Here is a 25,281-nt window from a genome sequence, read left to right as displayed (position 1 = left end):
CTGTGCCATCAAATCTGGAAAATGACACAGAAGGGTGCATAGGTCCCACAAAAGTTCTTGGTAATGATGAGTGCCTCAGTATTCATGTAAACCTCTCCACTTGGAGAAGTTCTTGCGGTCCATGATTTGACAAACCTTGGTCTGGTATCCTTTGACTAATGGAAATATTTATATTTTTTGACTGCTTCATTTTAAAGAATGTTCTGGGATTTGCTCAAGAGAATATAAAAACCTGCTGTCCCTGTTTCCATTTCCAGACCCAGACATGACCCCAGTACATTAAAGCATCTGCTTTTGATTTCACATCTTTCTTTCTTAAGGACCATCTTTCTGAATTAGGTTTTAAAGTAGCTCAACAAGCAGCAAGTGTGAGATGAGAGTAATGAGAGAAATGGTTCTGGTTAAAAAGTGGCAGAAATTGCAGAACTATCTATGTAACCTGAGCTTTGGTGTAGTCATCTACATTCATGGCCCCCCATTTACACTTGCCATGGGGTCTGGTACATCTAGCTGTTCACCCACTTGTGTTTCTCAAGTACAACAGAAGAATTTTGACTTGACTTACCCCTTTCTCCTCTAATCCACTTAGGTTTCTCTCTAGGTGGGGCAAGGGGAAAAAAGCACTATAGTTAAAAACTACCATGTAAAATAAGAACTTAAAAAATGATATGACTTATGGATAAAAGCTTTGACCCTTTCTGAAATGGAGCTGAAATGGACATTTACTTAAGAAGTCAGATTCTGCATGATATTTTATAGTATTTGTCTAGAAATTGCAGAGGAAACTAGCTCTAGGTTCAGGGAACACAGAGATAAACAACTTGATCAACTTCGGAACTAAAGAAACTGACCAGCCTGGCAAGGAATTGAATACTCCTGCTTAGCAAATATTTTGCACATAGTTCACACTTAAGAAATATTTGCTAAGGGAGTATGCAACAAAAGAAGACTAAAAGGAGGTGATAACTGGAAGCCACATTAAAGTTATATGGAGTCAAAAATGTCCATTTCTACCCTGAAGACCATGTGTAACCCTGGGCAAGTGACACAACATTCCTGAGGTTCTGCTCCTGCTTCTATAAAATGATGTTCATGACATAACAATGGAATATTATTCAGCTGTGAAGAATGAAATCTTGCCATTTGCAACAACAAGGTTGGAGCTAGAGAGATTATGTTAAGTGAAACAAATCGGAGAAAGGCAAATATCATATGATTTCACATAGGTGAAATTTAAGAAACAAAACAGAGGAGCAAAGGGGAAAAAATAGGCAAACCAAGAAACAGTCTCTTAACTATAGAGAGCAAACTGGTAGTTACTAGAGGGGAAATGAGCTGGTTTGAGATGGGTCAAATAGGTGATGGGGATTAAGGAGTGCACTTGTGATGAGTACTGGGTGATTAAAATGAAAGTTTAAAATAATAAAAAAAATGAGGTTTATGACATCTAACTCACAGATTGTTATGAGCATTAATTGAAATGCTATATGTGAAAAGTACTTTGTAAATTTTAGATTGTGCATAAACAGTCAAGGAAGCATGAGAATCCCAACATCACAGATATGCAGCATGGATTCAGTTAAAGCTTTGGTAGAGAGTCATGAAAGGAAAATTAGTAGATGTAAAGCTCCACAGGCTATATATGTTTGGATATAAAAGCTATTGCTATTGCTGAAGACAAAAACTTTTGTTGAAGGTAGATAATTGATTTAGAGCAAGGGCTGTGTCTTGTTAAAATACTTCTAGTTCTAGCAGAGTCTGCCCTGGAGTAGATGTTTAGTGCACATTAGAAGGGATAAGTGAATGGATGTACAGATGGATGTGTGACTACATGGCTCTGGTTCAATTTTAGGTTCAGAAAAGGAAAAACAGGTTTTGATATTCTCTTTAGCTCAGCCCAATACAGTGTTAAAAGAAAACCAGCATGACTTGTTCAACATTTTGGTAAGACTGCAGTGTTTTACCTCACTTTCTAGAAAGACAGGTGATGGCATGAAATACTGCTGAGAAAACAAGGCTTATCCCTTGTGATTAGAAACCACATTTTCTGAATTAGTATTGTTGTCAGCCAATGAGATCAACCTGTTAAGTGATTGTTAAAGCAAAAAAGACCTATAAAAACAATGCCATCAGCCTGTTTTCTCATATGCCACAGAGGACTTCCAGTGGGCAATGGGAACCAATAACCTTATTGGACATTGGGGTGGAAAGAAGGGAGTGATGCTTGTTGGGGAGACAGCTTTATACAGAAGTAGGGACAATTATGAATGAGACATTTAAACTAAGTTCCAAGACTTATTTGAACCTATCAGAACTTAAAAGCACCAGTGTGGTATATCTCATGATTTGTGTGCTCATTTTGATAGGCTTGACGTTTTGTGCCTTTGCATTTTGCTTATTAACATTTTGCACACATAATTGTGTGTGTGTTTATAGATAGGCATCCAGGATCTTGGTGAATCCAACCAAGTAGCTTTTTTATTGCACACACTTGTTTTGATAGTTTGAAATACCCCATAAGAAAGCAAGATAAAAAAAAAAATTGACCCCTGGGGGCTAACAAGATAGACATGAAGCTTTATGAAAACAATCCAGTTCCTGTTATTGCTCTCAGGAAGAAATTTCTTGGGGTATGTGAATGCATCAAGTTTAAGCCTGCTCAAAGGAAACAGAAATAGATGTAGAAAAAGAGACACAGTTATCGGGCCTATCTATATCAATGGGGCAACACACATCAATGAAAGATGCTTCCTGATGACTGGACAGCCAGTCTCCAGTAATAAAATCATAATTATAGCACCTAATGTGTAAAGGAGAGAGAGACCTGGGATTATAGGCAGTAAAGGATGACTGTGGGCAAATAGATACTACTTGCACCCCACACCAGTGTGTCTGGGTTTAACAGGTAAAGATTCATTCCCTTCCTTTTCCCATCTTGAAGACCTGAAAGAGTCCCAAGGGTATTAGGAACAAATAGGTGATCCAGTGGTATTATTAGGTGAAATGTGGTTATAGATAACTTTTCCACTATTTATTTATCAAGAAATATTTGTTGAGCAGACACTATAGGCAGAGTGTTATTCTAGGTGCTTGGGTTACAGTAATGAACACAACAAAATCCTTGCCCATATGAAGCTTACATTCTGGTGGACAGGACCAATGGTGAGCAATCAACCACATGAACATACATATTACAATGCCAGATAGGGGAAGTATGGTGAGTAAATATAAAGTAGGCTAAAAAGATAGAGTTGACCTATCACAGACTGGAATAGCCATGTTAGAGGAAGTGGTCAAGGAAGGTTTCTCTGAGAAGTTGAGGCTGGAGGGGATAGCTGAATAAATTGAGGGAACAAGGGGCGCCTGGGTGGCTCAGTGGGTTAAAACCTCTGCCTTCAGCTCAGGTCATGGTCTCAGGGTTCTGGGATTGAGCCCCACATCGGGCTCTCTGCTCAGCAGGGAACCTGCTTCCTCCTCTCTCTCTGCCTGCCTCTCTGCCTGTGACCTCTCTCTCTGTCAAATAAATAAATAAAATATTTTTAAAAATAAGGGGACAAGTCATATGATGACATACAACACTTCTAGACTAGTGCTATAAGAAAATGGAACAGCAAGTGTGGAAGTCTGGAGGTGATTATACTTAGATTTTTAGAGAAGCAGAAAGGAAGTGAGTACGTCTTAAGTTGGAAGGTTCACAGGGAAAAGAATGAGACTGGAGAAACAAGCAGGCAGCAAGAGATCCAGGGAGCCCTATGTAAGTTATGATTAGAATTTAGATATCATTCTAAGTGTGCTGAGAAGCTATCAAAGGGTTTTGAGCAGGTGATCTCATTTGTATTTTAAATTCATCTTTCTGCTGCCATGTAGAGAATAAACTTCTTGGGGCAGTCATGGTATGGAAACAGGACAAATTATCACTTCTCATGATCTCTAGTCTACAAAGAATATGAGCTCCTCAAAGGTAGAGACGAAATCTCTACATATTGTTCCCAGTGTTTTGCCTTATCCAGGCACTACATGGGTACATGGTAACTCCTAAAAAAAAACTTAGACTAGAGTAGAAATATTTTAGCCTCTCATGACCTAGGACACGTCTCATAAATGGTGAGGAACCCAAGTTCACCTTATGAAGTGTGAATTTGGGTTCCTTATGTTTTCTAGAATTTCTAAGGGATTTCCTGGGATCATGGGAACATAATTATAATAATGACCATATAGAACTTGTAGTGAAATAGTTGGGGCTCGGTGAAATTGTCACATGAAATGGGGACAAGAAGTTTGAGTCATACAGAGGTTTGGCTTGAGACCAAAGAAAAAGACTACATAGGGCAGCTGGTCAATTTGTTGTCTTGACTTGAAAGGCACTTTGCAGATTTAAACTATGGAAACATTATATTTTCTTGTCCTCCTTGTCAGTATAAAATGTATTTGATAAGGTCAGAGAGTGTTGGATAAGAAATAGGTCTTCCTTCTTTGATGGGCTTCTCTAGAGACTTGTCTTGACCTGCGTCCATAAAATCACCCTTTCCTAACTAAATAAAAGAAACAAATCTGTGCAAGCCTCCTCATAATTTTGACTTGTGGGTGTCATACAAGTCTGTGAGTTCCTGCCCTTATTATAAACACCACCATCTCAAGAGGAGGCAAACGTTCTTAATTTTTACAGTCACAATGCAGTCATGCTTTGAGATCATCTGAGAAGTGCTGTAGAAGCACAAAGCATTATTACTATCATTAAGGCAGTAATGACTATGATTATAATGAAGTTAGGGGAGCCAAGGAGGAATGGTAGTTAAGGGTGAGTAAGATTTATCCCCCATATATCTAAGTAAGATTTGTTGTATCAAAAACCTGTATGAGTGAGTGTGTGTGCTAGGCATAGACAAGTAGATGATATTGAGATATCATCACTGGAGGATATGTACTGAAATCCATTTTGGTGAAACTGGGTTTAGAAAACATCATTCCATTCCATTCTACTTAAAACTTAGAAGACAGCTTTGCTTTGTTTCAGTAATAATGTGTTGGTGTAAAGTATGACTTCCTTACATAACCCTTGGGAAATGATGGTGATCTCAGAAGCTCTGGATATAGCAGGAGGTTGTGATATAAAGTATTTACTTCAGATATCTAACTACTCTGGGGAACAAAAGGAAGACACAAAAGAAAGTCTGTAGTTTGACATCTTTGCCATTTACTGTTTTTCCCCCCACTTTCTTCCTTGATCTCCATTTATGGAAATCTGTGATTCTGAAGAACTAACATTTACTCATTAAGTAAGCATTATGAAGAATCTGTTAAAAGCCATGCTTGGTGTTAGCTTGTAGGATTAATGGACTGAATATGATTTGTTCCTTGCCTTAAAGGTTTTACAGTTTAGTGAGAGAGTCAGACAAGAATATCGATGGGTTTAATGTGTTAAATACAAGCTCTTCCATTGTCTGAGCACCATGATCCAATCCGCACCTTGGAAATCTCCTTTGGGGTCAGTGTAGGATGGATTTAAGGGAGGTGAATTGGAGGTAGCGAGAGCCTGATCAAGGTCATTTCAGAAATAAAGGTGAGAGATAATTGCCTTACTGTTAAGTTCTTGAAAAATTTTTCAACTCTGAAACCCCAAAACTTGGTATTATTTATTATGAGACCAAGTGAAGGGAAAGAGTGGTTTATAGGATTCAGAAGTTTGTATGGTCGGAATATTTAGTTCCTTGATGTTGCCCTGGTTTTGAGTGGAGTGGACAATGATGTCTTGCAGGAGTGGGAAATGTCTGGATGTTTCCTCTGAGTTGGAGAGGTTCTGTGCAATTGAGGAATTGACTTAGAAATGTTTTGTGAGAAGTACTCATAGAGGGCTAGAGTTGTATGTGACATTTTGGACATGGTCCTAAATGTTGCCTAAGAGAGCATGCACAATGATAATGACCAAAAGTATCACTTCTTTTCTACAATCCATGGATTGTCCATGGAAATTTCAGAGGCCCTCTTTCAGAATCTGAGAATTATTCTAGTGCAGAGGAAAAAAAGGAATGTGGGCACTGAGACTACACCTGCCTTGCCTGGGGTGGATGCAGTGAGTTTTGGGAGAAGATCCCTCCTTGTTTATTTCAGGCATAGGGTTCAACAAGTAAATAGATTCATAAAGCTATTCAAATTGTACACTGTAAATTTGTCCCTATCCTGAGAGAGCCATAAGGCCCGTCACTTTATTTATTTATTTATTTTTAATTTTTTTTTATTTTTTTAATTTTCAGCATAACAGTATTCCTTGTTTTTGCACCACACCCAGTGCTCCATGCAATTTGTGCCCTCTCTAATACCCACCACCTGGTTCCCCCAACCTCCCACCCCCCGCTGCTTCAAACCCCTCAGATTGTTTTTCAGAGTCCATAGTCTCTCATGGGTCACCTCCCCTTCCCATTTCCCCCAACACCCTTCTCCTCTCTAACAACCCTTGTCCTCCATGCTATTTGTTATGCTCCACAAATAAGTGAAATCATATGATAATTGACTCTCTCTGCTTGACTTATTTCACTCAGCATAATCTCTTCCAGTCCCGTCCATGTTGCTACAAAAGTTGAGTGCTCATCCTTTCTGATGGAGGCATAATACTCCAAAGTGTATATGGACCACATCTTCCTTATCCATTTGTCCGTTGAAGGGCATCTTGGTTCTTTTCCACAGTTTGGCGACCGTGGCCATTGCTGCTATAGACTTTGGGGTACAGATGGCCCTTCTTTTCACTGCATCCGTATCTTTGGGGTAAATACTCAGTAGTGCAATTGCAGGGTCATAGGGAAGCTCTATTTTTAATTTCTTGAGGAATCTCCACACTGTTCTCCAAAGTGGCTGCACCAACTTGCATTCCCACCAACAGTATAAGAGGGTTCCCCTTTCTCCACATCCTCTCCAACACACGTTGTTTCCTGTCTTGCTAATTTTGGTCATTCTAACTGGTGTAAGGTGATATCTCAATGTGGTTTTAATTTGAATCTCCCTGATGGCTAGTGATGATGAACATTTTTTCATGTGTCTGATAGCCATTTGTATGTCTCCATTAGAGAAGTGTCTGTTCATATCTTCTGCCCATTTTTTGATATGATTATCTCTTTTGTGTGTGTTGAGTTTGAGGAGTTCTTTATAGATCCTGGATATCAACCTTTTGTCTGTACTGTCATTTGCAAATATCTTCTCCCATTCCGTGGGTTGCCTCTTTGTTTTGTTGACTGTTTGCTTTGCTGTGCAGAAGCTTTTGATTTTGATGAAGTCCCAAAAGTTTATTTTCGCTTTTTTTCCCTTTGCCTTTGGAGACGTATCTTGAAAGAAGTTGCTGTGGCAGAACACTCATGAAAGAAATTGAAGAAGACACAAAAAGATGGAAGACCATTCCATGCTCTTGGATTGGAAGAATAAACATTGTTAAAATGTCTATACTGCCTAGAGCAATCTATACTTTTAATGCCATTCCGATCAAAATTCCACCAGTATTTTTCAAAGAGCTGGAGCAAATAATCCAGAAATTTGTATGGAACCAGAAGAGACCCCGAATTGCTAAGGAAATGTTGAAAAACAAAAATAAAACTGAGGGAATCACATTGCCTGATTTCAAACTTGACTACAAAGCTGTGATCACCAAGACAGCATGGTACTGGCATAAAAACAGACACATAGACCAGTGGAACAGAGTAGAGAACCCAGATATGGACCCTCAACTCTATGGTCAAATAATCTTTGACAAAATAGGAAAAAATATACAGTGGAAAAAAGACAGTCTCTTCAATAAATGGTGCTGGGAAAACTGGACAGCTATATGTAGAAGAATGAAACTCGACCATTCTCTTAAACCATACACAAAGATAAATTCAAAATGGATAAAAGACCTCAACATGAGACAGGAATCCATCAGAATCCTAGAGGAGAACATAGGCAGTAAACCCGTCACTTTAAAGATTATAAAGAAGCTAATTGTTTTATATTTGTCATTTGAAAAGACTAAGTTTGCCTTTGTATCACTGGGAAAACTATCATCACCATGCATTAATGATGCAAAGTATGTGTATAGGGGTCATGCTTTACCCACTGAGAGATCAAACAGCTTTGGGGAGACTTTTGGGACTTTGCTTGGATGCAAATATTTCCTGTTAATTACAAAAGAGGCTTAATTGAAGTTGGTCGGTCTAACTTCAAAACAGACCTGAGTAATAGAGTACAGTGACCAGGTATTTTTCTATTCCCTCTGCAAGTGTAGTCAAGATGAATGACATTAAATTTAACTGGTAAAGATAAAGTCCGCAAACCTTATTCTTAGTACAAGTAGTATAACGAACAACAGTAGAGGACTGATATAGAATCAAGGAAAAAATCTTGATGGCCATTGCTTGGGAACCTGAAAGTGCCAGGAACCAGGGACACCTGGGTGGCTCAGTCAATTAAGCATCTGCCTTTAGCTCAGGCCATGATCCTGGGGTCTTGGGATCGAGTCCCGTGTCGGGCTCTCTGCTCAGTGGGAAGCCGTCTTCCCCCTCTGCCTGCTGTTCCCCCTGCATGTATGCTCTCTCTCTGTTAAATAAATAAGTAAAATCTTAAAAAAAAAAAGCCAGCCTCAGTGTTGCCAATCTCTTCCTACGAGTTTTGATAACGTAAGAGTTGGCTACATCTTTGGGATGCTTTCAGGTATGGTGAAGGGACTGGATAAGCTCTTTAAGTTCTGTATTAACAATATTATATTTATTTGGAAATTTCCTCTGAAGCATTTCCAGAAGTGTGGACTATTTTTTAATTCAAAGGTGATACTTATTCGTTGCTTCTAAGAAAAGGCTTTCCAACTTCATTGTCAGCATCTTTATGAGAACAGAAATAACATGGGTTGCATGTGGACACCCTCCATGATATGAAATCACTCCCTCCTATAGCTACTTAAGCAATTTTCTTTTTATGTCTTCAGAAGAAGCAGAACTGGTCGTCCATGGAAACACATGAGTATAATTCGCTTGGTATTTATTAATACCTTCTCATTATGATAGGTGCCGTGCTGAATGTTTTCATGGCTATGATCTCATTGCATCATATTTTATTAAATGAAGAAATAGATATAAGACTGGTGCTTTTTGGTGGAGAGGGTTGTTTTGTTTTTTTCCCAGAGACACAGAGCTAAAATGTGGCAGAACAAAGTTCCTGAGTTTGAGGTTATTGGTTCTTTCTTGTGCATCTGTGGTCATCTTCTCTCACTGATCCACTGTTAATAACTCCCTGCCTATCAGACTGAGCCCCAGGCAACAGCTTTATCCCACCTACCACTCCTTCAACCCCCTCTGATATTCCCCAAGCTAAGCTCTAGCCTATCATTCAATGTTTCCATCTCTGCCTAATTCCTCAGCTGTTAGCTCAAACCATAAGCAGTGTTGAGACTTCTGGATCCCCTTTTAGTTGCATAAATTTTGGTTTCAGAGGTCTTCTTAATTCTACACTGCTATGATGTAAAGAAGCATGCTATAGCAAATCTGGTAGTTACAACTCCCAAACATATCTCAAATCTGTCAAATTTCCTCCAATACCACATTTTCCATCCTAACTCAAGCCACCTTCTTGAAAGAGACAAGTGTGGACTGTGGTGAAAGTAGTCTCATGCTTTACTATAGAGAGTGTGGTCCATGGACCAGTAGTGTCAGCGTCACTTGGGAGCTTGTTAGAAATGCAGAATCTCGGGGCGCCTGGGTGGCTCAGTGGGTTAAGCCTCTGCCTTCGGCTCAGGTTGTGATCTCAGGTCCTGGGATGGAGCCCCACATCGGGATCTCCACTCAGCGGGGAGCCTGCTTCCTCCTCTCTCTCTGCCTGCCTCTCTGCCTACCTGTGATCTCTGTCTGTCAAATAAATAAATAAAATCTTAAAAAAAAAAAAAAAAGAAATGCAGAATCTCATACCCCACCCTCGACTTGCAGGTCAGAATCTGCCTCTTAACCAGATCACCAGATATTCCTGTGTACTTTAAAGTTAGAGAATCAGTGCTCGAACAGACCTCCCCACACTCTGTCTCCTCCATTACATTCTCTCCCTGTATCCAGTGTGATCTTTAAACAACATAAATATGTTTATACCATTTTGCTACTTGAAGTTCTTTAATGGTTTCCTATCTCACTTATAAAGTTCTAACTCTAGACAATAACGTACAAAGTCCTACAAGATCTGGTTCTTACTAACTACTATTTACGCTGACTTCCCCCTCCTTTCAGTTCTTAGACCACACCGTGCTTGGTTTTACCTGTAGGACTTGCCTCATTGTTTCCTTTACTCTGAACACTTCCCTGCTGCTCTTGGCATGATCTTAAATCTTCTTAACCTTTCATTTCAGCTTTGAAATGTACAGATGTACATTTTCTTTGGAGAAAATGTACTTGACCACTCTAAGGAGGTTTCTCCAGTTTTTCTCTATTATAACCATGCTGGTTTCATTTATAGCATGTATCTCAATTTGGCATTATATTATCTATTTATTTCTCTAACAATTGTCCATTTCCTCTCTTGGAATATATAAGGGTAAAACCCATGACTAATTCCCTAGTCCTTTCCTAGTCCTTAACTTCCCTGAATAGAGAATATACTCTATAAATATCCGTTCAACAAATAAATAAGCCATACTGTTGTTATGTTTCTTATTGAATTTTTTAAAGAGTATATAATGAAAGAGAAATTGTTAGTGTTTATAATTCTTGCCATTGTTCCTAGTTGTTTTTGGCTTTTTTTTTTTTTTTTGTCATTTTACCCAAGTTATGCTGTAAGCTATAAAGATTCTGGAAGGTTTTCCTAATACCAAATTTGAACATTATCAGCATAGTGATTTTTTTTCTCCAAGCTATTTGCAAATGTTAGCTAGTTCTCATTTACCTACTGTATCCAACAAATATTGTCCTTATATCAAATATCCAGCCATCTCCTTAATGGAAACCAGAAAGTGTTGTCTACAAGTATAATTGCCTTGGTCCAGAGTTGATGAGGAAACATATTGAACAAATATTCTTTTTTCTTTTCTTTTCTTTCTTAAGAGAGTGCTGTAAAGGATGTAGGGGTAATGAGTTCAAGGACTGATGTCTTGAAATATTAGGCTGCAACTGATGTTTAACCCAGGGTCAGAAAAAGAAAACTCCCTTGTGATGTATCATTGCACAATTGCATAAAGCACATGTGTAATAGAGACTTATATCTTTCCCTGAAACATCTGGCATTACTCATCATGAGAAGCAGGTGCCTAGGTTGGATGGACCATATGTCCGTTCCAGGATGACACATTTCTGTTGTTTCTGGGTTGCATTTTAATTTTCTTTGGCTCTTGTCAATGCAAGCACATTAGTGATCAAAATGATAATGCAGAGAAATATTGCCTAAGAATGAGGGTAAACAAGGTAGCTGTTGCTTCTAGCTTGATGAAGTTCTGGGTTGCAGAAAATTAGTAAGCCATCCTGTGACTGACAGCCCATGACAGTCCAGATGTAATGCTGGTATACTTGCTGTGACAGGTTGAGTTCCAGCTTCCATGGATGGAACTTGTCTTCAAATGGAGGGTTTGCCTGCTAGCTAGCCAAAGTCTTTGTTAGGTGTTAGCTAACCATGGGTCAGAGTGTCATAAAAGTTTTCTGAGTGGAGCCCTTTTCTCTCACATAAGCTATTGTGTCTCATAGGATGAAGGATTGTGAAAGTACTGGAACAAATTTTACAAATGCACAGTTCTTTAGCCAGGGTACATCTTGTCACACTTACTAAGAGAACATGGTGAAGTCACCTGTCCTGTTGTGCTGTTCTCCCTTGTTTTACTCTAGCGTGGTATTAAATCATCAATTGTTAGATTTCCAGGATGGAAACCATCTGGTTATTCAGGTCCATGCACCCTGCTTGTATTGTGATCTCTCTGAATCCCATGCAGAGTATGTCAGGAAATGAATAAGTGAGGTTCTAATAGTGGCAGTGTTTCTCAAGGTGTGGTGTGCTGATTATCTGTTTCAGAATTACCTGGCATGCTTCTGGAAAACATAGACTTCTGGGATGAGCCCTACAGATCTACTGAATCAAGGTCTCTGACATAAAGATTACAAGTCTATGTGGTCAACAAATGTTCCAGATAATCCTTATGAATTCTAAAGTTAGAGAACTACTAGCTTCTGTTGAAATTAAGTGTGCTATCTTAAAATTATCTTCTAATAGGCTTTCAATAGAATTGGGAATTCAAATAATCAACTTTAAAAATAAGTTTCATGGATCAGCAATGGCCCTACAACACATTCTTGGCTTGTCAGATTTGATACCAATTAAAATCATCCTAAAGTTGACCCTTAGAAATATAAGTATCTGAGTCCTGCTCAATAGTAACTCTTTATAGATCAGAGACTTATTTTCAGGGGTGGTTTACATGGTTTGGAGTGCATGCATGTGTTTGTGAGTGTATTTGTGCATGTGGGCATATGCGTTGTGAGAAGAAAGGGGAGTTGATTGGGTTCTGTTGTGCCTGAGGACTTTAGATCACCTCTTCATACCCAGATCAAATACTTACAGAATACTAAGAGGAACTCATCTTTTTTCCTTTAGTGGAATGAGTTTAAGAGATTTTCTTTTGCCTTTTTCTTTTCTTTTTTCTTTTCATTACTTTTCTTATCTTTTATTTTCTTTCCATTCCTTTTCTTTTCTTTAAGATTTCATTTATTTATTTGAAAGAAAGTTAGCACACAAGAGGGAAAGAGTGAGCATGAGCAGGGTGGGGTGGGGGAAGGGCAGTGGGAGAGGGAGAAGCAGAGTGCCTGCCAAGCAGGAGGCTTCCTGCTGGGTTTAATCCCAGGACCCTGGAATCACTACCTGAGCTAAAGGGAGATGCCCAACCAGCTGAGCCACCCAGGTGCCTCTCTTTTGTCCTTTTCTTTTGCAAATGAATAGATATCCCCTATATAAACTATTCTCATGACTCTTGTTTGTGTTTTGTTTTGTTTTTCTTTTGAAAAAAAAAATTCTATAGTGCAAAGATGCAAAAAACATCATTAAAAACCAGTCAGGGTGTTTTTTATCCTCACTGCTAGAAGTCATTTCTGAGAAATGTTTATTGAACTGTGATATACAAACAGAAAATACACAAACTGAACATCACATTTAGCCAGTATTGAGATCAAACAACAGAACGTCATTGAGTCCCCAGAAATCCCATTTGTCCCTCATTTCAGTCACTAAAACTTTCCAAGAAAAACCATTTTCCTGATGGCTAGAAGCAATTTTATTTCTCAAAAATATCTAATCATTTTACTTATTTTTTTCTGTAAATATTAATCTTGCTGCACATATTGGAATCTTTAGCATCTTGCTGATCTATATTAATCCAGTCTGAACTTTCCTGACTACTTGCTGACTTTTTAAAAAACCCTTTTGTTTTATTAATTTATAATTCTAGAATTTTTCTTTCATTAAGTGACGGTCTCTACATTCAACTTGAATCATTTGTTTGTTTCATGTTTTGTTTCTAACCTGTAATGTAGAAATTAAAATTTCAGGGTAGTATTAAGTGTGTAGTTAATATCAATTAGGGAACACTTTAGGCAATTGTTTGAACTACCTCAGTTTAAAACAAGTGGTTGGTATTTTTTTCCATTTTATCTACTGGGAAAACTTGATCAACAAGCAAACCAATTGGTTGGATATAATAAACTCAGTGCAATAATTCACTGGAACCAGGAATAATTCATTAAGAATTTATATTTGGTGTATTAGGGAACGACAAATAAAAAAGAATATGGGGCTCCTAGGGACTACACATGATTTTCCTTTGTGGTCATAAATCAGACTGGTATTCTCAGCAATAGGCAGGCCTATTGTCTATAAGATTAAAAAGAAAGGTATTATGGGAATGTGAAAAGAGTACTGTACTTGGGGTCTGAAACCTTGTTGTGACCAAAGGCAAATCATATACTCTCAACAAGAGCCAGTTTCTAAATCTATGGAATGAGGATGATAAGATTTCCCTTGAAAAGTTGTGGTGAGAAGTAAATAAGATTAATATTTCTAATCATCTGAGAAAATGCCTGGACATCGTCATGCTCAGTCAGTGTGGCTTTCCTCTCTTTCCACATAGCCAGATAGCGTGTACAAAGAGGTTTAACATGGGAGGCCTGTTCTATTAGAAACAAGAACGCACTATACTCTATCCACTTCCATACATTTTCTATTTATTTATTTCTTATTCTAAAATAAATACATGCTAATTAGGTAAAAATTTGGAAATAGAGTTATGTCGAAGAACTCTCTTAAATTCCATACTCTCAGAGACACACAGTCAATATTGGTTTCAAGCATCTCACTTACCACCGTATTTTCTTCATACCCCTCTGAATGCTCTGTACATAGTAGGTCTATCAGTGTGTCAAGAATTGAACTTTTTCCAAAAAGATATGAAAGTGGTTGTAAATCCTTTATGACTATTCATTATTGGCTTAGCATGAAACTCAGCAGATTTTCTTGTCAACCTGCTATTTTTCTCAATCCTCAAGGACAGATACGTGTCCTCTTAACTTCTTAAATAGCTCTAGGGACTGAGATTACAGTATCTCTTTTCATAAGAGGCTAGGTCTACAGGGTAGATATTAGTAAAACACACCATTTAAAAATTATTTTATTAGAATTTTAAAATGAAAGCTGGGTTTTTCTTTTCTTTTTAAAGGAGTACAGCAAGGTGGAAAGCACTGAATTAGGAATTCCAGGAGCTGAGTTGTAGACCCCCTCCTTCGTTCATTTCTCTGCCTTGTGATCTAGGTAAGCAGTACAACTTCTGTCACCTTGTAAAAGCAGAGAAAATAATGACTGCCTTGCATTTCTTTTTATGTGGTGATTGTGGAAATCAATTGCAGTAATATATGTGGTAGTGTTTCACATAACAAAGTGCTATAAGCCTTTTGTGTTGACATGGTATTAATAGGAAAAATAGTGTGCGTAACATTAACATAAATATATCTTTTAGGCTATATGTGCAAACAACAGAATTTACTTTATTTTGATGCTACTTCACAAACCTGTTATGTGTGTGTCCTTAATAATTCTCATGAGTGTATAGAGGCTGAAAAAAATACCTAGAATCACAAAAATTCCCCAATTGCCTGGAACTTTTGTGGATTATCATGTCACCTCTGTACTAAGTTCCACTCTAGAAATTCAGAACACAGAATTAGAAAAAGAGATAATAATTAATTTTCCAGCACCATCTTACCCAAGAATAGAGTTCTGTTTATATTACCATTTTTGCTCTATAGATACTTGGATACAGCATGATGATAGTAACTGTTATCCAAGGCATTAAATGGGCTACTTAGCATTTGGGAAAAAATAGCATTAACCATTAAATATTATAATCATGATTCCCTTAGACATGTTGTAACATTTCTGTGTCTTTGTGCAGAAAGAATATACGTTTTGAAGTTAGAACAAATTGGTTTTGAACCATTGCTCCACTTCACTAGCTTCGTGACTTGGGGGTAAGTTATTATCTGCTCTGAATCTCACCTTCATTACAATTCAATGAAATGGTGTATATTGTGTAGTAAGGACAGTGCTTGGCACACTTTTGGCATTGTATTAGTTCACTTTTCCTTTTCATCACGATACCAAAATGTTTACATTTTTTTTTAAGATTTTATTTATTTATTTGACGGAGAGAGACAGATCAATGTAGGCAGAAAAACAGGCAGAGAGAAGTGGGGGGATGGGGGTGGCAGGTTCCCCGCTGAGCAGAGAGCCTGATGTGGGGCTCCATCCCAGGACCCTGGGGTCATGACCTGAGCCGAAGGCAGATGCTTAACCCACTGAGCCACCCAGGCACCCCTAAAATGTTTACATATTTTAATGGAGATGAGTGTTTGATAACTTACAATAACATGAAAAATCTATTCCACTTATTTTTCCTAGGCATAGTATAAAAATCCATGCTTTTATCTGCATGGATTAAGAAGTAAAGAATTATATTTTCAAACAAGATGTTTTATTGGGAATTTGTTTACCTTGCTTAATGCAAACATAAGCTATAATTGGATTAATGACTTAAATGTGAAACTAAAAGCACATAAGGACTAGAAGAAAGTATAGGAGGATATTTTAATCATCTCAGATTGGAAAAAGTTTCCCTTTACATGATAGATGCTCAGGGATCGTAAGAGAAAAATATGTCATATTTCATTACACTAAAATTTAAGGCCTCTAGCAAAAAAAAAAAAAAAAAACCACACACACAAAAAAAAAAACCACATAAAACAAAGGGTGAACAGTGGAAATTTATTTAGAATTCAGAAGCAAAGCCTGGTATCCTTACTATCCTCAAAGGCCTTTGTAAAGAGCTCGTACAAATCAATAAAAAAAAAAAAGGTAGGGGCACATGGGTGGCTCAGTGGGTTAAAGCCTCTGCCTTCGGCTCAGGTCATGATCTCAGGGTCCTGGGATCGAGCCCCACATCAGGCTCTCTGCTCAGCGGGGAGCCTGCTTCTCCCCTCTCTCTCTGCCTGTCTCTCTGCCTACTTGTGATCTCTCTCTGTCAAATAAATAAATAAATAAAATCTTTAAAAAAAAAAAAGGTAAACAATTTAGTACAGTAAACAAAGGTCATGGAAGGGCATATGTTTAGGTAACTCCTTCTTTCCACCTAAAAAAGAGTTACCTTGGTAATCTTGAGTTCATGTCCTGACAACAGAGTATTAAACCATCTTTATAAATGAATGGGAAGACGGTGATCCTATATTTTGCAACTGTGATCAGCTCTGCTTGGAATGAATGAATTTTCTTGACTGAAACCTCTAAGTTTCCTGAAAAAAAAAAAAGTGTTGTTTAAATTCTTGGTTTTTAAAGGGGTGATCTTTCTAAACATGTCTCTTTACTTTGTCTTCTTTATCAGGGCATTAAAGAACCCATACTTAACCCTTTCTTGATGACTGTATTCATCATCACAGGCATTGATGATTATGCAGTGCAGTGAGGGTAGCCAGAGCCCTCTACTCCTGTGCTAGTTAGGTTAAGATGGCTGTGCGGTTTGAATTCTTAGGGAGATATCAACACTAGCAATAAAAGGCAATCTTATAAATTACAGTTACCTTTGAAAATCCCCTGGGGAGTCTCCCCTGTGGAGATCGATGTATAATCATTCTCATAAGAATTCCAGAATAGCCTTTTCCTTGGCATGGGAAAGACTTGCTTTTACTATGATTAAGCCTCAGATAAAGTAGTTGGTTCACAATGTGATACCAGGTTCTATGAAAAAAAAAAAAAATCTGCATTTGACCTCTAGGGCACTTGTGTTCTGTTTATACTTTACATCAATGTGCTGATTACATCTTCATACCTATTCCATGAAATACCCATTTTACAGGTGAGTCAGTGGAGGCTTTGAGATATGAAATCCTTCACCAAATCATGGTGAGGACATGGGACATGGGACAGACTGTGATTTTGATTTAGAGTAATCCTATGTTATACTAAATTTCTTAGAATTGTGTGTAAAATAAAACTAAACAGGTTCTAAGTGAGAGTCCAATAAACTTTTCACTGAATGAAGTATGAAAGTTTTAGGTATGAGCTTTGGAAGTAGGTGTATACTAGCTATTCAGAAATATGACCATCTTCTGTTCCTCATTAGCATACTGCCTAGGTGAGGTATTACTTTGCATATCTGCAGAGATGATAACTAAAGTATGAGGTGCCATAGTTTATAACGATATGTTTTTGATCATGTATGCAGCTTGCCACACCATATTGTATAAAACGCATTGTGATTGAGCAATGAATTTCATCTTCTCCTGGGTATCTCGCATTTCACACCTCTATACTGTCTTTGTCCTCATGAATCTTTCATTGTGCCTCAGAGTTGGGTAATAGAGTTGAACATATCAGGCATGGAAGCTTTCCTGGAAGGGATGTCTATAATCAGCTGATGAACTGAATATAATTTAGCTATGCATGATGTAACTCCTTCCATATACACCCCACAGGAAAACCCTGAGTAAGGGAAAACAAACCCACCACGGCATGTTCACTTTCTATTCATGACTGCACGATCTTGGTTTCTAGTACTCTGGAATCAAAAATGGTGATGTGAATAGCCCAAGTGAAGGTGAGGCTCTGAAAAACAGGGAATTTTATATAAACCTCCCTTGTAATGATTGTGATCAAATTACTTAATGTTCTTCTGTTCTTTCTAAGAAGACATTAGCTAAAGAATCATTTTCCAAACCTTATTTCAAGCAATTAACTCAAATACTTGCCCACATGTTTGCGATTTTATGACATAGAAAGTTTTTCCTATTCTCTTTTCATTGTTCTCAGTGAGAATTCTTTGCATTACTCTTAGGATGCATCTCTGGTGTCTTTTTCAGTCATGACTCCACCCCCTCTGTCCCCCACCCCAACCCCCCATAGCAGCTCCACAGGAAGAGCCAGTTGGAACACATTTGTTAAATTATACATTTTACTTATTTATAGTCTATTTTATTCTTTTTATTAAGCCCCTGTTGTTACAGAATTTCTTCAGTTTCTAATGTTTGAGCTCCCATGAATTACTCCATTTTTTTTTTAACTTCAGAGTTTGAAATTACTCTTCCTTTGTTTTGTAAATTCATGTGGATTGGCAGCTCCACATTTTCCTATTCCCACCCCACCTTCCCTTTTGCTTGAGAGAATGAGGCTGCTGGTGGCCACAATTTGGAAATGGTGCCTAATAACATTCACAGGCTGGTGAGCTCTTGCATAACCCCTTCAGGCCTTACTCTCTACGAAATGCAGATGATACTAATAACACCTTGTGTAATCAATGTGAGGATTAAACAAATGATGCATATAATGTTCTTGGCAAATTGTCCTGTGTGAGAGAAATGTTAATTATTGTTACGACTGTCATCATCTCATTTCTCGGAAGTCCTTTTGTATTTGAAACTTGAACTACACTTTGCAGTTCATATTCACTTGGTATTTTTTGGAATATACGTTAAGTTGTTTTGATTTCAGTTTTCTTACCCATTCAGATTGCTCCTTACCTTCGTTTTTCCTTTTGCTACCACCCTATTTTTCTCCTTTCAGTAGATATTGTCTGAAAGAATGTGCTATATTATCAGCTCTGGGTTCAGAATTTTAGAAGCCATCAGCTCTGAAAACATTGTGGTATGCCATACATACCACATTATGGTACCATCCATACATAAACCGAAACAAAGTTGTATTTTTTTTAAATAACGTGAAATTTTATAATAGTAATCTCTAGTTTACAGATGATGAAATTAAGGGAAATTTTTCACATTATGATTATAAATTTCCAAATCAATTCACTATATTTGAATTTTTTGCTTTTTCAGAGGGCTAACTGTTGAGCTATTAGTCTCTGCATTAAATAAGTCAGACTTGTTAAACCAGTTGCCATTTCTTTAGCACACACAATCACACTCTCAGTGAGCAAGAATTCTTGTCCCCTCACAGGGCCTTCTAGCAGGACTAAGAATCAATTTAACATGAGACCAGTTAATAGAAAATCAAATTTAATAGCATATGCATGGGGAATCCACAAAGACATGGAAATTCCAAAGATATTCAGACAAAATGAGGTATTTATGTCATCCTGAATTAAGGAGAAGGGGGTAAGGGTATGGGAATTCAGAAGAATGCAATTCATAGAGAATAAGAAGAACAGATGTTCAGTAATTAGATGTTACCTTGTTATGCAAATGGGTCACTTACATAAAAATTACCTTTGCTAATAACCCTTATTCTGAGAAAGATGCCCAGTTTAGATTCTTCTTTGTAGTTAAGTGAAGGCCAAAAGTTTTTCTTGAGCCTGCGGGGTATCGATTGCTTTCAGCTCAAAATAATGTTCATGCCGAAGTGGCCCATCTTGGCTTTGGCCCCTACCACACATACTACTCTGTGTGTGTGTTTGTATGCCTGTGTGTGTTTATATAGTTATATAGTTAACTATCCAATATAGTTAATATACATAATTTTATATGGAATCACGATATTATTCAAAGTATATAGGCTGGAAGGGAGATTATAAGACAGCTGTTACATCTGCCATTTGCTAATAGGTTTTCATGTCAGTTTCTTAATATCTATGAGTCTCCTCTCTTGGTCTGTGAAAATGGGTCGTAACAATATTTGCTTCCTAGTGTTACTGTGAAGATTATGTAGGTGACACCGTTTGAGAAGTTATTTAGCACTACATAATTTAAGTGAATTAAATTTTTTTAAATGGCATACTTTCTTCATCCTATTAAATCATTCAGATGTGAGATCAAGGTCAGTACTAAGTAATTGTTATCTAGCTATCTGTGTTGTTCCTGGTTGCTTACTGAGCAAACTGTCTTTTTATCACTAATGTATGAGCACCAAGACAAAAGTCCTGTTTCATGCAAGGGAAAGGCCAAGGGACAGATGTGAACAGTTATACCTACTTCCTGGACTTCTTGGGAGGTTTAAATTGCTTATTTTTAAAGTGTTCACCACACTGCCAAATGCACAGGAAATGCTAAATAAATGGGGTATTGTTGATTTTTATTGGTGAACATCTTTGGAAGCAGGGTACATTCTGACTTTTGGCCAAAGTCAGACTCCAGGTTCAGGATTTGAAATAAGCAAGGGTAAGAGTATGATTGAGGTTAGGACGTCTAGAGTGAACACGGAGACAGGCAGAGTTTATGCAGAGAATAACATCAGTCCACATAATGTTCATGAACTGTGATTCTGGATAAATTTTTATGGATACGGATTCTGGAGAACCAAGGTTATTTTGGAAAATGCTGTAATCTCTTGTTGCTTTCATGGACGATGAGTGATGTAAATCAGAAGGCCTTTGTTTTTCTGTGTGTCTAGGGGATTGAGTGCAATTTAAAGGTGGTCCCTGAAGCAGAGCTGAAATTTTCCGCATTCTGAAAGGAGGATGCACTTGAAGATTCTGAGAATTTGGGGAGGAAAGAGAAGAATAAGCAAGGTTGGCTAGCATGTGGAGAAAGAGAAGAGGCAAAAAAAGAAAAAAAGCTCTTGGTAGTGATTTGGAAAAGAAGAGAAACATCTAATGGAAGCCTTTAAAGGTTTTGGAGAGATGTGCAATTTAAATCTCCTCCTCCATCTTCCCTACAGAATCTTCAGTAAAACCTGCACTGCTCATGAGTACTCTGGTGTAGACGGATTATTTAGAACTGTGAGATAACAGAAGTACCTCCAACACGGAGATAGCACAGAGCTGTGCATTTGAGACTATCTGGGCTACACTCTGCTTTTCTCTGTCCCTTTGACCCTGGCATTTATTGTTCTTGGAGGCTTCTATTATGCAGAACAAGCTTCTTTGTTTGTAGCTTTTCATCCCAAAATGTTCAGATTTGAATTCATCTTCAAGTTCTGCTCTATTCCCGGGAACCTCCAGTACTAATTTAAATCACCAGAGAGCACGTGCACTACTTTGCTGTGAGGGTTTAGATGTATATAGTTCTAGGGATTAGGAGGCAAGATCCTGGTGATGGTGCTACTGAGAATTGCATTAGTTGCTGCTGGCTATAGAGAAAAGCATAATGTAATGGTATAATTAAAAAAGGTCCATGTAATTTTTGAGTTGGATCCATTTGAAGTTGAATCAAGTTTCTATCCTGTTTGCAAGGTGACCTCAATCAACTTACATAACTTCTCTAAAATTTAGGTGTTCTCATCCATAAACCCTTTCTTCACAGAGTTACAAGATTATTACCCACAGACAGGTACTAGTAGTCGAATGGCAACAGGTTGAAAGAGTCTAGTAGAAATCATCATTGTCTATTAAAGTGAAAGATAATTTTTCTCTTGGTTTTAATATTCCTCTTTGCTAAATATTTTGTAGAACATGATTAGTGCTATGGTATACCAAAAGAAAGATGAGCTTTGATAAATGTTCACTCTTTCATAAGAAAGCAATTGTAATAGTCAATCAAGTCTTCAGGTATTCTTTTATTTTTATTGTAAAAAATCTGATAAGTTTCCAAACATTCAGATTCATAGTAATAATTAATATTGACTCCCTATGTATAAAACTCAATTTTTTAAAAAATTATCATTATTAAACCACCGAGAGGAAACTTGACAATGTTTTTAAGCACAACCTTTTCAATAGTGGTAAACACTTCCAAAACCAATTATATATCTCAATAGCCATGTGAATATGTTACAATGTATTCTTATCTTAAATGTATTCTTATCTTAAAATTTGTATTATTCAATTAGTACATGAACAAAGTATAATAAAGGGGAGGACTACTGAACCATTTATTAGAGAAAAAGTATGTAATTATTTATTCTCCTAAGTCAGTATCAAATTTCTAGTGTCTCTGGAGCTGGGAAATGCCAACCAATTTGAAAAGGAGATAATCACAATCTCTTCGCCAATATTTTCTGTCTTAAAAGAACTAAGAATTATATCTAACGTTTTTCTTTTAGCTGTTGCTGGGCAAAAATTTACCTTCTATAAATCTTGCCCATATAATAAGCATAGTGGTGCTTAAGAAACATAATGGATAACAATGGTAGTTTTGTAGAAATGTCTTTATTAAAGACAATGGTAGTTCCAGTATATAAACATTTATGGAATAATTAAGGGGATTAAGAAGGGAGGTTATCTTTAAGTTTCTTAATCATGATAGTTGTAGAGCATTGGGAATATTGTTCAAGTTTCTTTCTATTAAAAAGATAATCTAGGGGCACCTGGGTGGCTCAGTGGGTTAAATCGTCTGCCTTCAGCTCAGGTCATGATCTCAGGGTCCTGGGATCGAGCCCCACATCGGGCTGTCTGCTCAGCGGGGAGCCTGCTTCCTCCTCTCTCTCTGCCTGCCTTTCTGCCAACTTGTGATCTCTGTCTGTCAGATAAATAAATAAAATCTTAAAAAAAAAAAGATAATCTAAAGCTAAGTTTAACTAGAAATCTCTTGAGCAACCAATATGCAATTATTTAGTAAAGAGAGAGAAATTAAAAGGCTTATACAATAGAGTTTTTTTTTTTTTCAAGTCAATTTTAAGCTCACTTTAATAGGGACTAGTTGATAATTAATAGAATCCATTACTAAGACTTGAGGCCTGCTCTAGTACTTTAAGAAGCATATTTATTCATCTTCAAAGCCAGGGGATAATGCTTTTGAAACTAGGTCAAAGGGAGAAGTAGTTTTTCTTGGACTATTATATGATCTAATATTGCTTGACTTCTATACTGCTGGGTAACAGACTGCAACAGATATCATGCGATCTGTTTACATTTCAAAGAAACACATTAAAGACTTTATTTCATTTTGCAGAGTTGAGAACTTTTGTGATACCTCTACAGTTGATTTTAGGGCTTCATAAAGATCTTAATGTAATTTAGCCAGAGCAATTCCATCCGGTTAAACAGTGATTTTGTTGTTTATGCAGTAAAACTTAAACTGACCCTGTCTCCCCCCTCACCCGCCCAAGGGAACTTACTTAAAAGCAAGTCTGGGAAACCAGTAGAATATGGTCGACCAGTTCCTGATAACAGAGCCCAAATACAAGGGCAGGTCAGGTCAGGTGGAGGTAACAGAGCACGAATGCAGGGATGAGTCTGGCCAGGTGGAGACATCCAATCAGTAAAGCATGCATACTGTCTCCCTAGCTACCAAGGAGTGTGGGCCCCCCTTTTGGGCGTCAATCTTGACTTAAGGTGATAGGCTAGCTCAAATGGCTACTATGGGGTGAATTGTAATTCATTTGGCCACCTGTGTGTGGCCAGGCTCAACCACATGGCCTTTGTTCTATAAAAGTTAGTCCACAAGGCAGGGAGTGGTCGCCCTCTCTGTAAGAGGCGACCCTGACCAGTCGGTTTGATTCTTGATGCTTGGCGCGAAATAAAGCTTTGCTTGACCTTTGCTTTGTATCAGTCTCCTTCCTTTGACTATGGACCCAACACTTAACAATAGATTTTGTGATCTTTTTTTTTTTTTTTCTGGTCTTATCTAAAGCAATCTAATTTCATAATCTTCATCTCCATTTCTATCTCATCTTGTACCCCTATCTCTCTCTATCCATCTCTTTCTATATATAATTCAGCCTATAAAATTACAACACTATAGTAAGATACATTTTAAAATCTGGATGATATAGCTATGCGTTCCCATGTTTTAATAAATACCAGTTTAGGTTATTTCAGTGTAGTGCACCTAAACTAACAAAACCCCTTTCATGTTTATGCTTGGTGTTAGCAGAGGCACTCGGCATTTATGGATCATGGCTGATGCCCACTACTGCAGATGAACTGTTGCTTTCTCTGTCTTGACACCTCTTATTAAAGTCTAAGAAAATTCTAATTGTTTTAGGAGGGAAGATGAAAGACATTAACATTATCTCACCTGGGGAAAGAAAGCTCCTTGAGGATCTTCTAGAATAGAATCTTGAAAAGTACTGGTTAGTCTCCATCTACTCTGAAAAATAGTTTTAAAGCAAGAAGAATTTTGTTCATGTCTAAGGAAGAACTTCCTAAGAATGAGGATTTCAGACACTCACATGACTTACCAAACATAAGCCTGGCATTTTTTCTCTCCTCTCATCCATAGGAAAAAAAGCAACCCACGGGAGCCACTGTGGATGTAATGGTTAGAGGCAGAAGACTTCCTGGAATCCAATGAACCAGTTACTTTTTTCCCCTCAGTAAATGTCTTTGTCTCTCTCTCTCTCTCTTTCTCTCTCTCTCTTTTTTTTTTTAATTGGGAAAGTATCAGTATGGAGTACATTTTAGATTAGTTTTAATGTGTTTTATGTTAGTCATTTCATCACATGAAGCAACTTCTACTGAAATCGGTCGGTTGAAATAACAACCTATGCTAACTTTAGACAAAATTAGGAAATTGATTGATAGAGTTATTCTTGGTATTTTCTTTCTTTTACATGTTCTTTCATAAATCCTAACTCTTTCTGGTAGGCATTGTGGTGTAATAGAAAAGTACTGGACCTGACAATGAAATCCACTTTCCCATATAGCAGTTGGTCTTCTGGTCCCAGTTGCTGAACCTGAGTCTCTCTTTCCTCATTTCCAAGAGGATTAGCAGTCCTGATTTATGGAGCTGATATGAGCATTACATGACACTTCACAGAGTATTTGAAACAGGAGAAATGTTTTCTTTCTTTCCCTCTTAAGATCTCTCCTGTCACAAAAGAAAGCAGTATATCTAAACCATCCTAAGATGTTGTCTTAATAAGTTACTCTCTTCCAGGAATATTTGAGTTTAGAAATAGCCTGTACAGAATTTTAAATAACATATCACAGGTGAGGAAGGG

At 37.5% G+C, this 25,281-nt stretch overlaps 1 protein-coding gene and 1 long non-coding RNA gene across 2 annotated transcripts in view; both read left to right on the top strand.

Annotated features, from left to right (window-relative positions):
* Nucleotides 1-14,749, top strand: part of LOC116879915 — a 135,280-nt gene extending 120,531 nt beyond the window's left edge. Inside the window, exon 4 of the long non-coding RNA XR_004385126.1 lies at nt 14,681-14,749. This is a non-coding gene — a long non-coding RNA (uncharacterized LOC116879915). The remainder of the gene's footprint in view (nt 1-14,680) is intronic.
* A 7-nt stretch (nt 14,750-14,756) lies between these two features.
* DIO2 (iodothyronine deiodinase 2) overlaps nt 14,757-25,281 on the top strand; it is a 74,629-nt gene continuing 64,104 nt past the window's right edge. Inside the window, 2 exon segments of the mRNA XM_032878547.1 lie at nt 14,757-14,772; nt 15,413-15,488. The gene's annotated coding sequence lies outside the window, so the exon portion shown is untranslated.

This window comes from Lontra canadensis, unplaced genomic scaffold (assembly GCF_010015895.1).
Source record: "Lontra canadensis isolate GAN:19392208 unplaced genomic scaffold, GSC_riverotter_1.0 scaffold64, whole genome shotgun sequence".
In the NCBI taxonomy this organism is placed as follows: Eukaryota; Metazoa; Chordata; class Mammalia; order Carnivora; family Mustelidae; genus Lontra; species Lontra canadensis.
The sequence above is the reverse complement of the archived record's forward strand: the minus strand, read 5'-3'. Positions and strand labels throughout refer to the sequence as shown.